Genomic DNA, 16,202 nt, shown 5'->3' on the forward strand with positions numbered 1-16,202 from the left:
GTTCAGCGGTGCTTGCTCTGTTTAGCGGTGCTTTGCCATGGCAGTTCTGGACTGGGCATTGGTGTGTGGCATGACGTTCTCTGGAATGGGCATTGGTGTGTGGCATGACGTTCTCTGGACTGGGCATTGGAGTGTGGCATGACGTTCTCTGGACTGGGCATTGGTGTGTGGCATGACGTTCCCTCATTGCCCAGCGGGGCTGTGGCAGCCGGGGCCCTCCTGGGCACTGACTCTGGCGGTGGTCTCCTGACCAGTGACGATACTTTGGCCCTCCTGGGCACTGACTCCGGCGGTGGCGGTGGTCTCCTGACCAGTGACGATACTTGGGCCCTCCTGGGCAATGACTCCGGCGGTGGCCTCCTGACCAGTGACGATACTTGGGCCCTCGTGGGCACTGACTCCGGCGGTGGCGGTGGTCTCCTGACCAGTGACGATACTTGGGCCCTCCTGGGCACTGACTCCGGCGGTGGCCTCCTGACCAGTGACGATACTTGGGCCCTCCTGGACAATGACTCTGGCGGTGGTCTCCTGACCAGTGACGATACTTGGGCCCTCCTGGGCAATGACTCTGGCGGTGGTCTCCGGACCAGTGACGACAGTGCTGGTGGTGGCGTCCCGACCGCTGGGAAGGATGCCACCCTTCTCCGCCGTGATGCTCACACCAGGCTGTGCAGACTTCCTCTGGCCCTTCCCCACCTTTGGAGGAGTCACAACTGACTCTGCAATCCCCCTGGGACCCCTGTGAGTTGTTTTGCCTCCAGGAGTCTTCACAGGGTCCCGTCGGCCACTTTCCAATTTCAGAGCCTTTACAGGGGGTGGGCTGCCAGTGTCTTGGCTCCGGGTCACACTGCCTGTCCTGGTGGCCGGTGCACTCCACACACCTTGAACAGGCACCATTGGTATTGGAGGCTTTTTGGCTGAGGCGCTATGACGGGACTGATGAATTGGAGGGCGTGTGGGGGCAAAAAGGTCAACTTTACAGAGGGACAGTTTCTGACGAACACTGGGATGGGTAGTTGGAGGGGGTCTGGGAGTGGAGGAAGAGGAGGTGGTTGTGGGAGGTATCACTTTAGGTGTTTTGGGTGCAGGTGCAGGTACTGCAGGCTGTCGTGAGGTGGATGGATGTTGGGTGTGTGGGTGCCCGCGTTTGTGTACTTTGGGAGGGGGCGTCACAGACACACTGGGAGAGGACACAAATGGGAGTTGAGGTGGTGATTGCAGGTGAGCGGGGTGTGGTGCTGGGTGTTCCGTTGCGACTCTTGGTGCCTGTAGATGTAGTGCATGCAGGTGAGAGTGTAGACGACATTGGGAGGGAGGAGGCAGACGACGAGGAGGGGGACACAGTGGAGGCAGTGGATGTTGCTGTGTCTGCACGTGTGTGATGCTTGTGTGTGTGCCTGTGGGTTGTGTGGTGCCTATGTTTGCCTGAGCTTCCCTTGTGTGTTGACGTGTGTGCATGCTGGTCTGTAGGTGTGCTTGGGATGGGCTGGGGTACAGGGGATTGAGTCTGGGTGGAGGAGGTTGGAGGGGGGAGGCTAGACACAGGGACAATGGCTGACATCAGTGCTGAGGCCAGAGATTGCAGGGTTCGCTGTAGGACAGCCTGACCAGAATGAATGCCCTCCAGGAATGCATTACCATGTTGCAACTCCCTTTCTACACTCTGGATGGCATTCACAATGGTAGACTGCCCAACAGTGAGTGACCTGAGGAGGTCAATGGCCTCCTCACTGAGGGCATCAGGGGTGACTGGGGCGAAGGTGATGCCCACCCTCCTGGGTGAGTGGGCACGGGGCGAACGCTAAGGGGCTGCTGGGAGGGTGGTGCTGGTAGGGGAGGTGGCGGCTGTACCTGTTGAAGTGGGGCGCACAGATGGTGCCGCCACCACAAGGGAGCTCCCATCGGCGGACGAGTCCATGTCGCTGCTTGGTGATCCGGTGGCCGATGTGAAGCTCCCCTCGCCCTCCGTCCCACTGGTGCATTCTGAGTCCGTGGTGTGGCCCTCCAAGGCCATGTGGGATGCAGCTCCCTCATGCACCGGTGCCACTGTACCTCCGCCTGATGATGCTGATGCACAAAAGAACAGGGAGAGCACAAAAAGGGGGGGGGGGGAGACAGAAGAAAGACAGGTTGAGTGCATGGCATACCGCTACCGTTGGCGGACAATACAGACACAGCAGCCCCCTGCACTACGCCGTGCTCCTGGCCTCTGCAGATGCAATTTCTGGGATCTGGCCTACATGGCTATGGTGGACATCTGTACACATGGATGCCACATGGGCATCTATACCTGTACTTGGCACTCTACTGCGGTGGGGTAGAGTGCCACATGGCCTGCATTACAAAGGGGCCTAGCCTATGGAACTCGCCCTAGCCTAGGTACACCCACAGGCCTCCTCCCCCACCCAGACCCCTCCACTGTGCGCAAAGTCCACTGAATAAGAGAGTACTCACCCCCTTGTGTCTGCTGTGATGCCCTCAAGTGCCCATCCAACTCAGGGTAGGCCACCGCCAGGATCCGGAACATCAGTGGGGTCATGGGGCGACGGGCACCCCTCCCACGTTAGGAGGCCATCCCCAGCTGAGCCTCCACCGTCTTCTTGCTCCAGCGGCGAATGTCCTCCCATCTTTTCCGGCAGTTGGTGCCCCATCTCTGGTGGACCCCTAGGGTCCGGACGTCCTTGGCGATGGCACGCCAAATGTCCTTCTTCTGGTGGGCACTGACCTACATGACATGCACAAGGGAAGAAGCGAAGTCATTACCAACTGCACCGTCGATGTGAGTGGCCCCCCTCCCTACCCTTGCCATGTGGCACATTCATTTACATGCATTCATGTTCCCTGAACTCTGCCCCCTTCCCTCTTACAACCAGCCCTCTCCACCCAGGCCTAGCCCATACAACGTGATACCTGTGTACTAACCTGTTGGTCTGGAGGACCATAGAGTAGCGTGTACTGGGGGAGGACCCCGTCTACCAGTTTCTCAAACTCCTGAGCAGTGAAGGCAGGGGCCCTTTCCCCAGACGCAGCAGCCATCGTCGCTTCCAGACCGAGGTCACAGCAGCACTTGCAGTGTAGGTCCTCTCCTGTCGAAGATCAGGTATCTAGTAATTGAACAGATAGAAAATGGCGGTGACGTTCGCGGCAGTGACGTCCGCGGCGGAGACGTCCGCGGCGGTGCGTATCATCACCGCCGGCGCACTTGTTCATTGGCTCCTGGGACCCATAGGGTCCAATGTTAACCAATGCAGCATTGTGCAGCGGTCTACGACCGCCTACCGCGATGGTGTGCAACGCAGTTATCCCACAATCCCATTGTCCCAGTTTAGAGGTCAGGCAGCCGCCATTTCAGGGGCCCACATGGCTTCATTTACTTCTGCGTCACACATAGCTAGGCCTACACTCAAAACACATACAGGAAGGGTTTGTGTTTGGTGTCGTCTGCTGTGTAACTGTGGGTACATACCTGGAAGAAAATTGACTCGATCGTCGCTGTTGTCCTTCCTAGGCACCGTCAGCTGGGACATGTGAGGAGATGGCGGAATCCTCCGGTGTACCGACCGCTGGTGGACCTGTTGACAATGGAGGAGCGACATTTAATCGTCACCTACAGGTTTGACCGTGCCACTATCCAGGAACTATGTACCCAGTTGGAGCCAGACCTGATGTCATCAATCCGCCATCCCACTGGAATCCCCCCTGACGTGCAGGTGCTGTCAGTGCTCCATTTCCTTGCAAGTGGGTCTTTTCAGACAACAGTGGCCATGGCATCAGGGATATCCCAGCCTATGTTTTCAAACGTGCTGTCCAGAGTGTTGTCTGCCCTGGTGAAACACGTAAGGAGATACATAATTTGCCCTCAGGTGGAAGATTAGGCTACAGTGAAAGGTGACTTCTATGCCCTTGGACATATCCCCAACATCATAGGTGCTATTGATGGGACCCATGTAGCTCTGGTCCCCCCCACAGGAGTGAACAGGTGTACAGGAACAGGAAGAGTTATCATTCTATGAATGTACAGATGGTATGTTTGGCCGACCAGTACATCTCCCAGGTTAATGCTATGTTCCCTGGCTCAGTGCATGACACCTACATCCTGCGGAATAGCAGCATCCCTGATATGATGGGTCAACTCCAGAGGCACCATGTGTGGCTATTAGGGGACTCTGGTTACCCCAACCTGTCCTGGCTATTGACCCCAGTGAGGAATCCCAGGACCAGGGCAGGGGAACGCTACACTGAGGCCCATGGGCGGACTAGGAGGGTGATCGAACGCGCCTTCAGACTCCTTAAGGCCAGGTTCAGGTGCCTCCATATGACAGGTAGTTCCCTATTCGACTCACCGAAGTAGGTGTGCCAGATCATCATCGCCTGCTCGATGCTTCACAATCTTGCTTTGTGACGCCAGGTGCCTTTTCTGCAGGAGGATGGTCCAGATGACGGTGTTGTGGCAGCTGTGGAGCCTGTGGAGCCTGTGGACAGTGATGAGGAGGAAGCTGAGGAAGAAGACAACGACAACAGGGAGTCAGTCATACAGCAATATTTCCAGTGACACACAGGTGAGAACATTTTCATTTTTACCATTACATTCACTGTCACACGTCTTCCTCTATCCTGTGTGAAATTTCATGGGATTATTTGGTAACTGAGTTGTTCCTTTCCATTACGGTTTCACAGGTGTGGTTACCAACGTGTGTCATCTGCATGCATCCTTCAAGGACTAGTGATGTGTGACATTGGTATGTTGCCTTTACAACTAGAAACGCTTTTTGACACTGTCATTGATAATACATTTTACCAAATCATAGACTGACTCCAGATTGTTTTGTGGTTCAAGGGTGTTTATTTAAGTGCTCAAAAAAGGAGGGGGGTTGTAAAATGGTGATGGGTGATGGTGGAGGAATGTCCATGGCAGAGTCCAGTCCATTGGTCACACAGGTGCACTGCCCATATGGGCATAGGAAGTGGAGCTGGGGCAGTTTAAGTATGGACAGGGTAACAAAGTGGGACAGTGGGGGGACAATCAGGGTGGTCTTATTTCCTGGCGGGGGTCTTGCCATCTTGCTCTGTCCTGTTCCTGGCTCTCAGGGACCGCTTGCGTGGTGGTTGTCTGTCTGCAGGGGTTGGGGTGCTGGTGTGGTGGTCCTGTGGCGGGGCGTCCTGTCCACTAGCGCCAGCGGAGGTGGTGGGCAGTTCATCGTCCATGCTAGTGTCAGGGGCCCCTTGGAGTGCCACGGTGTCCCTCAAGGTCTGCTGTATGTCCTTCAGCACCCCTACAATGGTGCCCAAGGCGGAGCTGATGGTCCTGAGCTCCTCCCTGAACCCCAAATACTGGTCCTCCTGCAGGCGCTGGGTCTCCTGAAACTTGACCAGGACCGTCGCCATCGTCTCCTGGGAGTGGTGGTATGCTCCCATGATGGAGGAGAGGGCCTCGTGGAGAGTGGGTTTCCTTGGCCTGTCTGCCCCCTGTCGCACAGCAGCCCTCCCAGTTCCCCTGTGTTCCTGTGCCTCCGTCCCCTGGACCGTGTGCCCACTACCACTGCCCCCAGGTCCCTGTTGTTGTTGGGGTGGTGGGTTCTCCTGGGTTCCCTGTAGTGGTGGACACACAGCTGATTGACCTGTCCTGGGTACGGAGGTTTGGGCCCGCTGGGTGGGTGCTGTACTGGTGTTACCAGAGGGTGGAAGGTCAGTGTTGGGCTGTGCCTGTGCAAGGGGAACCGACTGTCCCGAGACCGACAATGGTCCGGGCTGGTCATCAGGATCCAGTAGGGCAGAGCTGCTATTGCCACTGTGGGCCTCATCTGTGGGTGGAGTGGAGATGTCTGGACCCTCCAGTGTGGTGACGGTCCTTCGTGATCCTGCAGGGGCATAAGAGCATGATTATTGCATGTGTGTGTGTCATCGTGTGCAATGGGTGGCTCACCGTGTACACCAGTGCAAGCATTCCTGTGGGGGGGCTTGTGTGATGATGGTTGGGGGGGTGTTCTGGGTATGTGCAGTGAGCATGCTTTAGTGCTGGCTGTCCATGCTTAGTTGTGTCATGCAGGGCTTGGTGTTGGGATGTGTGGTTTGTGTTATTAGTACATTAGTGAGGAGTTTGAGTGATAGGGGAGGGTGTGAGGGTGGGGGTGTGTGATAGCATGCAGGTAGGATGGGGGATATGATAGTTAAGATTTGACTTACCAGTGTCCATTCCTTCACCGACTCCTCCGAGGCCCTCTGGATGCATGATGGTCAAGACTTGCTCCTCCCATGTTGTTAGTTGTGGGGAAGGAGGTGGGGGTCCGCCGCCAATCCGCTGAACCGCGATGTTGTGCCTGGAGACCGTTGAACGCACCTTCCCCCGTAGGTCGTTCCACCTCTTCCTGATGTCCTCCCGATTTCTTGGGTGCTGTCCCACAGCATTGACCCTGTCCACTATTCTGCGCCATAGCTCCATCTTCCTGGCTATGGATGTGTGCTGCACCTGTGAGCCAAATAGCTGTGGCTCTACCCGTAGGATTTCCTCCACCGTGCCCCGGGGCTCCTCTTTGGAAAAGCGGGGGTGTCTTTGGCGTGACATGGGGTGGTGTGTGTGATGTGTGGGGCGGTGTGAGTGTTGATGTGTGTGGTGATGTGTAGTGGTGTGTGGTGTTTTGTGCGTGGATGTTGTATGGGTGATGGTGTTGTGTGCCTCTGTGTGGTGGGGTTGTCTATGCTGTGCTGTCTCTCTGGCCTTCGTCAAAATTTTTGGTCGTAGGGGTTTGTGGGTGTGTGTTTTATATTGTGTTGGGTGTGTGGGAGTGGTGTTTGTATGTGTATCAGGTGTGTGTATTTGGAATTGTCCAATGTGGCGGTGTTTTGGAGATGTGTGTGTATTTTGAGTGCGGCGGTGTGTACCGCCAATGGAATACCGCAGTTGAAAGACCGCCACGTGGATTCGTGGGTCGTAATAGCATGGGCGTGTTTCTGTTGGCGTGGAGGTGGAGGATTTGTTTTCGCCAGTTTAACACTGACCTTTGGTGTGGCGGAGTTATGTGGGTGTCTGAATTTCGGCGGTTTCCGAAATGTGGGTCATAATAGCTGTGGCGGAATTCCACGGCCGCGGCGGTGTATTGGCGGTCTTCTGCACGGCGGTAAGCGGCTTTTACCGTCAATGTTGTAATGACCCCCTTAATGTTTCATATAATGGATCTATTAATTTCTTGATGGATATATGTTTAGCAGTGTTTACTAACTGCACTGTATTTTGTCTACGGTTTTTGTGTGTGTTAGAACAAATTACACAAACAGTGAATATTTTGATTTTATTTCTGTATGTAAACCAATCAAGTATTTCATTATTCTTTGTATTATCTTAAATGATGTGTATGAACAATAGGATGTATTTTGGTTGCAATGCAGTACATTTGCTTCCTTTATTAATTCATGTTCAGACAAGATTTTGCTACCCAGGTGTCAACAGAGGAGAAAAATAAGGCACCAGACCAAGAGTAGGATGGTTTCCCTGCAAATTCTCATCGGAATAGATGCAGTTAAAAAGTATGCAAAGCTTCTGAGAGCCATTATTCAGATTGAAAATCAGTATCCAGCCTAAAGGTAAGACGTGGCAGATAAATGTCTTGTCTAAGTAGGTTTAAGTCCTGGTCCAACTAGTCAGAAATTCTCTATTGAATATCAACCTTAGAACCACCATGCCTACCATCTTTAAATTCATTTTTTCTCAAATACAAGAGAGGAGCTACTTTGTTCGTTTGAGTCTCTCCGGAATGCACTCTTAATGTGATCCCCAGACGAATGGGATATTCTGCCCATCTTTACAGTGCAGGGATGTCACTCCTGTGATACCAGATCCAGGAAAAACAGGGTCTGTCAGCTAGAGCAATGAGAGAACTAACAAGTAACCCTGGTTTTCATGGGAGAACAAATAAGTACACAAGTTATTTTTTTAATCACTTCTCTGCTTCAGCAAGGGCGCATGTGAAGTTCATCCAAAACTATGTAAACATCTTTGCACATCAACACAAATGAGGATGAACAGTTATCTAACAAAGTTTTAAATTGAGAAATAATGTTTATACAGGTCTGCCTAAACATGCTGTCTATATACAAATAATGTCTGAAATGTTACTAGAAGCCCATCAACTTCAATGAGACCCACTGAAGTTCAAGTAATATAAGATTCTAACATGTTTAATGGTCTTTTTAGAGGGGAGCAGTAATTATACAGCCACCTAAAATACAAATTGCCACATCTACCTACCTCACCCTTTCTGCACCACATTTAGGGGGATATTCTTTTTCTGACAATGTGCCAGCTCAACCTTTGGGACGTCCATTATTTCTGAAAAATGCCAGTGGATATGGCAATAGACGGCATTCTTGCAGGTGGTGTATCTACAGACCCCCCATCTGCCCCATATTTCCTGATCAGTATCAGCTTTTTATTTTCCAGAGCAAAAGTTCTCCTTTGAAGGTTTTGCTTCAGCTGACAGCAGTTGATACCGTCTGGTGAAGGTTTTACTTTAATTTGATGTCATTTGTATGGTCTGGCTTTAAATCGCAGCTGTTAACAGACAATTATATGAGCATAGAGGAGATTTAGTTCTGGCTAAATATTGAAAGCCAAGAGTACATGTTTTGATTGGGCACAATTTGTGTGCTTCCACAAAAAAAGTACTTGCCTTTCTCACAACTGCAATCATTTTGTTTATTTATCCAGCTGGCTGAGTTTGAACTTTCAGGGGAACACACATGTCATATGATATGGTAATGCTGTAAAAGTGCCTTAGATAACTAGATAGTTTATGCTTTTTGTCTTTCCTTGGCAGTAGCGCAGATGAGAGGAGGGTAGTCAATTACATGGATGTTCTGTTCTGGTTTGGCAGTGCAACTGACACCTTACCTTTTAACCTACTCTAATATTATTCTACAGATCTTTGCTGCCATACTGATTATTTGCCATGCCATTCATTTGTAATGTTTGACATTACCATACAAAATTTAAAGCCAGACCTATTGGCATTGCCAGCCCTTGTTTTTATTTTCATGTTGATGTATTCCTGTGCCCTTTGTCCCCCACGTTTGTGGGGCCTAGTGTGTTTTTTTTTTAGTTCATTTTCATATATCGGTCTCTTCTTTTACCATTACCTAATTTTACTTTCCTCCAAGGTGTGTACCCATGATTATCATGTTTGCTTAGTTGTTTGCTTTATATTTACTATTTTTCCTTAAGACCCATTCTGCACCCGCAGACTTATGGACTTTACAGTATGTGGAAGATCCATGAGAAAGACTTGTTTGGAGCCTCATTGGAAAGGACCATACCAAGTGGTCCTAACGACTACTACAGCTGTGAAGTGTGCTGGGATCCTGATCAGGATTCACGCAAGTCACACGAAGAAGGTGGTATGTCCACTGGATCATGAAGAAGTGTTATTAAGAGTCCCAACAACAGTGCGACAAGTCCCAGGGCCGGAAGGAGGAACTGTGACCGGATCTGAAAGTGCAACAATATTGTTACCTGACGAGCCGGATAATGAGAACATGTTAAAGTAGACCAATCAACTGCATGTGAAGAGTGAAATATTAGAATTCATAGATTTGGTGTAGAAATATTATAGGATAAAGTATAAACGTACGATTAACTGATCAATAGGGAATTAGGGGATAGTTTAGGTGACTTTGATATAACAACGTGACAGGGAAGAATCATTCAGATTTGAGACTTGAGACTTATTACGATTTGAGATCTCGAAAGATGCGATTTTGAGAGATTCAAGATTCATTCTGTCATTTGGCTCATACTCTCTGACTGAGAGCCTGATGCTTTGCTGATCGACTGATGACCTGAGGACGAAGACTGATTCTGCTTTGGTGACCCATACCAAGGATAGGTAGATATAATGAAACATGACTGTTATTAATTTTATGTCTTTTCTTTCTAGGTACCAACTGTGCTGTTTTGACAAGATCCATAGTTAGAAGTGTTGTATCCTAGTAACCAGTCCAGGGTTGTTTAGAATGTGGGTTTTGGAATGTTATGGTTTGAAGGACTACGGTGAGGAAAGACGGGAAAGACGGTGGAGCCGGATGCGTCTTTGAACCCTGGCAGGGGTTGTTCCTGTTTACTTAATAAAGAAGACTTTCATCATTCATGATTGGCATCGCTTTTGTATACTTAACAAGAAGTTTTTCTAAATTTGTGTCTCAAAATTGTTTTGCATGAAGCCCAACATGCTGATGCTAATCTGATGTTAATTAAGTGCCCTCATAAATGACTGACGACTACAGGGATTAATGATTGATGAATTACCTTGCTGAATTTCCATGTATGTTATATCTTTGTCGCAACTGACTCTGCTATTGATTTGCACTGTAGCTCTGGAATGTGTTGTGCTTCAGGCTTTGATTAGATTGCGTTTCTTCCGCTGCTTTGGACAACCAGTGTTGTTTTTATACGTGTTTCATTTGCTATTAAGACAAATTTACATGACTTTAGCATTTTTAATATAAGGGAAATAAACTTACTAAACTTTTATTAAATGTGTGGTTATTCATGGCTGAAAGGTAATTGTGCGTGACATTTACTGACTCCATTGATTATTGATTTTATTGATTACTAATGATTGTTGGTTATCGTGTATTGATTATTGATTATGTACTGGAGCTATGGTAAGAACTTCTTAATCGCGAGTCAAAAGGTTCATCTACCTATTCACATCCCCTTGTAAGTTTACTTATTAAGGTCTGACGTGCTAACAGTATTCACTCCTTCTGTGGCCTATTTACACCCTGTAGAGAGCACCCACACAGCCATACTTCTGTAGGCAGCATGTGACACCGTAACATTTGATTCATCTTTTACTTTCAATCACTAGCCATTTCCTCGTATGTTTGAGGGTGCCAGCCCTCACCCATCCTGAAGTTCTTTTATTAGGCTCTTCTTCATACTTTTTATTTTAAATCCCTGACAAATATATGCTCCAGGGGAGCCTGGACTCTTGGTGGTTTCTTTAATTGGTCCTCTCTTCATTTCTTCTGCATTCTTTCAATGCTCATTCGGATTCATCTGCAGTAGTCGAGTCTCTGAAACATGTGCAAGCTTCCATTTTACCACCAAGTCCTCTGTATACTCTTCCATTCACTATTGTGACAGGACTTCCTGATAATTACAGTGCATCACCCCCCACTTTTGGCATTATAACTAACAAGCCAGCCCCCTAATAATAACCCTTTTTTGCAAAGGTTGCTTTCAGATCATCATGCTATTATTCTACAAATACACCCATTTTACATCTTTTATAGACACTAAAGCTCTTTTTCAATGCACTCTTGATTGTACACCATGGTATTGATGTCAGGGGGAGTTAAAGGGGGTGGAATCTGCACCAAATGGATTTCCATTACTTACCTCTGGCTGTACTCTTTCTCCCTTTGCCTCAGTGAATGTAAAATCAGGTCAGACACAAAAAGTACTCAAAGGACTGTGAGCCGTATTTACCTTCAGTAGTCCTTAATGGATTAAGGTTGGGGCTATCATTCAACTCTGTGATATTATTGCTTGCTGTGAATCCTCTTACCAGTTGCATTTTATTGAAATGACAACAGTCAACTCCATGATAACATAACTGAACCATTACTCAAATACCACATCGGTCTCCTAAAGGTAGGTCAAGGATACTTCCGTTTCTGGCTCAGTTATCAGTATAGCCATTCTCCCAGGATGCAAATGATGTCATCTTGTTCAGATCACTAACACAACTGGGGAAAAATGTCACTAGTGGATAGGGAAGAGTTTCCTGCAATAACCTTGACGTCATCTTTTCCCAATAAAGTTGAGTGCCAGATAGTGAAATGCACACTCATCTAATTTCACTATTGTTTTAACTGTACTGCCTTGGGTATGAGAGTTCATTTGTTCACAATTAGCAAACCTTCTGACTCTTAATGCTAGTGAGGTCATAAGATACTCCAGATGATGAGTTTCTGACCTCAAGCCAACAAGTTTGTCTAGGTAAGCTCAAGGACGTGGGTTTCTTCCAGCTAACGCATTATTGAATCTCTACTGCTAACTACTGTACCTATTTGTCTCTGCTTTTGGTATATCCATCGTTCAAGTTGTGCCCACGCTGACATTGTCCTGCCATTGTGTTATTCATTTTTGCATTCCTTTACCTACAGACCAAACTAAATCTTCCCGACACTTTTACTAGTTCTGGGGCTTCGGAGATTGCTTTCACTCAATCTACAATGACATTTGGTGTCAATATGTGCATCTGAAGCCACGGTGGATCTATTGGAAAGATCTGGAGACAAACAAAAAGGTTACGCATGGAGTGACTGAATTAAGCACAACCACTAGTATTGCTCTGGACGACATTCCAATCAATCATTTTTATTATACCTTTGCCACTCCAAACAGGCACCAGTACTACGTCAGCCTGCATCAGTTGTAACAGTGAAATCTGTGCTGTTTCTAAACTGGAAAAAAAGAACCCCAACATCTGATTTAATCTTAACGGTTCTTTTAAGTGAGGAGCAGCTTGCGCCTATGCCAGAGCAAATACAGGGCCATGCTTAACGATACCCATCACACTTAGGGTGTCTTAATAAAATGTAATGACATATATGAAGTGGAAACCTACAGGTGTTATGCAATGCAATCAAAGAGACTGTGGGTAGGCCAGTGGGTTTGCTGAAGCATCCCCTTGAGTAAGCCTTGCAGGACATAATGTTCTCCTGGAACGAGGGGTCGTCGGAGAGTTGAGGAGCAAACACAATTGGGGGACTCAATGGGGGTGATTCTGAGTTTGGCTTGCGGCGGGCGCCGCCAGCCAAACGGGAACCGCCAGAAGACCGTACCGCGGTCAAAAGACCGCTGCGGTCATTCTGAGTTTCCCGCTGGGCTGGCGGGCGACCGCCAGAAGGCCGCCCGCCAGCCCAGCGGGAAACCCCCTTCCATGAGGATGCCGGCTCCAAATGGAGCCTGCGGAGTGGAAGGGGTGCGACGGGTGCAGTTGCACCCGTCGCGATTTTCAGTGTCTGCTTGACAGACTCTGAAAATCTTGGTGGGGCCCTGTTAGGGGGCCCCACGACACCCGTTACCGCCAGCCAGGTTCTGGCGGTCAAAACCGCCAGAACCAGGCTGGCGGTAAGGGGGTCGGAATCCCCATGGCGGCGCTGCAGGGGAGGATTCCCTAGAGCAGCAGTTTCCCGTTTCTGACCGCGGCTGTACCGCCGCGGTCAGAATGCCCATGGATGCACCGCTAGCCTGTTGGCGGTGCATCTGCGGTCCCCGGCCCTGGCGGTAGTCAACCGCCAGGGTCAGAATGACCGCCAATGTTTCCTTCTGGCCACAGGTTGCAAGGTCACCTGTCACATTACCTGCTTACCAATAGAGGAGGCAGCTTTCCGGAGGAAGGCAACGGTGTGTGATAGTGGTTTTGAAAGAATTCAGTGACTAACTTTAAATGTGTGTTTCATGGGGCAGTCGTTGGAATAAACTAACTCTCTCTCTCCTACCTGTAAACTGGAAACGCTTTTGTGTGTTGCCCTTACCTGCAAAGCAACCTGTGAAATATTCTCTGATAGCTCTTCTGTTCCCAAGGCTTAGCAGAAGATGACATCAAATGTTTTTATCTGCCAGTACTAGGCCCGCCTTTTTGCCAATCCGTTTTGGCAGACCTACTTTCTGCTTCTTCCTTGCACTTACTTCCTATTGCTCCCTAAATAATGGCTGGACCATTAGTACTGTACATCACAAATACTCGAATAATTTGCATTCGGCAAGTTCTTCACTCTTAGTCAGTGAATGTGTCCCTGATATTTTTCCTAGCTAAGATTCGGTACAGGATTTTGATTCTTAAATCCGACCTCTAGAATATTCTGCTTGAGTTGGTCCTTTCAAACTCTGATTTAGAGTCCAAGAGTGATTGGTTCCTCTACTTATTTTCTGGAGCCCTACATCAAAAATTGCCTACCTGGAGGATTTTTGTATACCAGCGGCTTTATCCTCCAATCTGTGATTCGATCTGTGACATGTTACTTCCATGTGAAATTTACAAGTGTGTAGCAGCACAGTGACAATAGAAACAATTTACCCTTTTGCCAACTTTGATGAGAGAAGAAGGTGTGAACTTTGCACCCAACTCTTAACAGTTGGATAGAAATGGAGTGCTGCCCATCAATTGGGGATTTACATATTTGCATTTGACGATGATATTATATTACAGTTATTTAAAATTGCATTATGTTTGTTACCTATTTACAGTCACAGGGAAAGTAAGTAATATGCTATAATCACGTGATTATCAAATGCTGGAATAGGGATTATAAATCAGGTCCCTAAATTAAAGGTTGTCTGTTTAGCCACTAGATTAAATCCACTCCGAAGTTAAACGGACGCATTCTGTAAATTGCAATAATTTTTTTTCTCACTATGCCACTCCAGAGAGGAACCAACTCTATTCATAACAGAACAGCTCGAACCACCGAGCCACATTACATCTGAACAGGAACACATGTCACCTCAGGGCCTGATTCCTAGCTTTAACAATACTGCAGTAAAAGGCTGCAGCTACTTTCTTTGTCTCGAGGGTCAGAGATCTGATGATTGTACTGTTCTCCAGCATACCTTCATTCTCATATATGCTGAGAGGTGCGCCGTTTTAATCAGGCAAAGCAGCCACTAGTTTATTACAACTTTACTTTCTCAAAATAAATAAACTCACAATTGATAAAAAGCCAAAGCAGCTGAGTTCCTGGAAAAGTAAATGTGTTATGGCAAATGGTAGTATCTCCTTATCAGCATGAGGTCCAGTAGGAAGTTGCTGACCCAATAAAACTCTCAAGAGCTATCTTTTTGTGAAATATTTTTTTCTAAATGTCAATCAACTTTGTTTAGAGAGGTTCCTGAAAGAAACATGCCTGTGTTCATAACTAGGTGACAGTCAGTCGTGTTTCATTTCAGGTCATAGCATTAACATTGCAATTCTCCATGTTGTTCGTGGTACTTTCAAAATAATGGTACTTTTGAATCTCTCCATTGCTTTCAACACCATAGGATGAATACGTTAAAGAAAAGGCTTGATATTGGATAATCCGTACTAAAATAGTTCTTATCTTATTTCCGTGACAGAGAGATGGAAATACACATGGACACCGCTCATTGCACAATATCCTAAAACGGCACAGTGTTCCTTAAGATCCTTGCCCCACTGACATCGTGGACTACATCCAGCCATATTCAGAGATCTCTGTCAGTTAAGTGGAGATCTCTGTGCCTTTAGAGGAGCCGCCGCCACAGTAGGTCCACTGACAACACTGAAGCTTTGCTGTGCTGGCACTATCTTAGATGGCTCTAAGCAGCAAAGTTATTTCTATTTAAAAAGCAAAGTCCCAAAACAACAGCTTGGTTTTAGAAAAACAAAAATAAATATTCCTGACATGCTGGAAGTTTTTTCTTAGGATGTGGGGTTCTTTTACTTGTTTTCCTGTTTAGAATCACTAGGTTTCCCAAGCGGTCCTGAAAAGGAAAAGAATGCATCAGAAGATTTGATCTAAATTAGGTGCAGGGTCTGAATGCTTTTGACCGATGGACAAAGTGTCCATCAGGCTGCCTGTCAAACCTATCCGCCAGTGAAACCAGCGGAGGGTCCACCAGTATAAACATTGTGATTAACCTATCTCTAAACAAAGTGGGGAACCACAAGTTTAGCATACAGGGTAGTCCATCACATTTGTAGCATCATGTCCTACCTGCCTGCCAAACCCTGAATAAGCATTTAGGTATGATGACCAGTGCTAAAGTGCATATGCTCTTTGTTTAAACATGGTAACACTGGCTTATCCACAATTGGCATAGTTAATTTACTTAAATGTCCCTAGTAAAATGCACTACCTCTGCCCAGGGCTCATCAATTAAAGACGACTAGTGGGCCTGCAGCACTGATTGCACCACCCACTTCAGGAGCCCTTCAAACATGACTCAGGCCTGACACTGCCCAGCCTGTTTGTGTAGTTGTATACTTCGGTTAGTGTAATTTCCAATTGGGAAGTGAGGGTACCACAAAGTTGGTGTCCCTGGAATCACAATTTAAAATCCAAACATATGGTGAAGTCGGATTCTAAAAATGCCACTTTTAGAAAGTTTTGTTATTTTACCCATTCTGTGCTTTTTTCCTGTCTCTGAATACACGTCTGAGGTGGGTGACAGCTGGGCT

General features: G+C 47.7%; 1 protein-coding gene across 1 annotated transcript in view; it reads right to left on the reverse strand.

The window, feature by feature from the left end:
- The window catches only part of PTPRQ (protein tyrosine phosphatase receptor type Q), a 1,423,303-nt gene that overhangs the window by 1,160,855 nt on the left and 246,246 nt on the right, over positions 1–16,202 (reverse strand). The window lies entirely within an intron of this gene.

Source organism: Pleurodeles waltl, chromosome 4_1, assembly GCF_031143425.1.
Source record: "Pleurodeles waltl isolate 20211129_DDA chromosome 4_1, aPleWal1.hap1.20221129, whole genome shotgun sequence".
Classification (NCBI taxonomy): Eukaryota; Metazoa; Chordata; class Amphibia; order Caudata; family Salamandridae; genus Pleurodeles; species Pleurodeles waltl.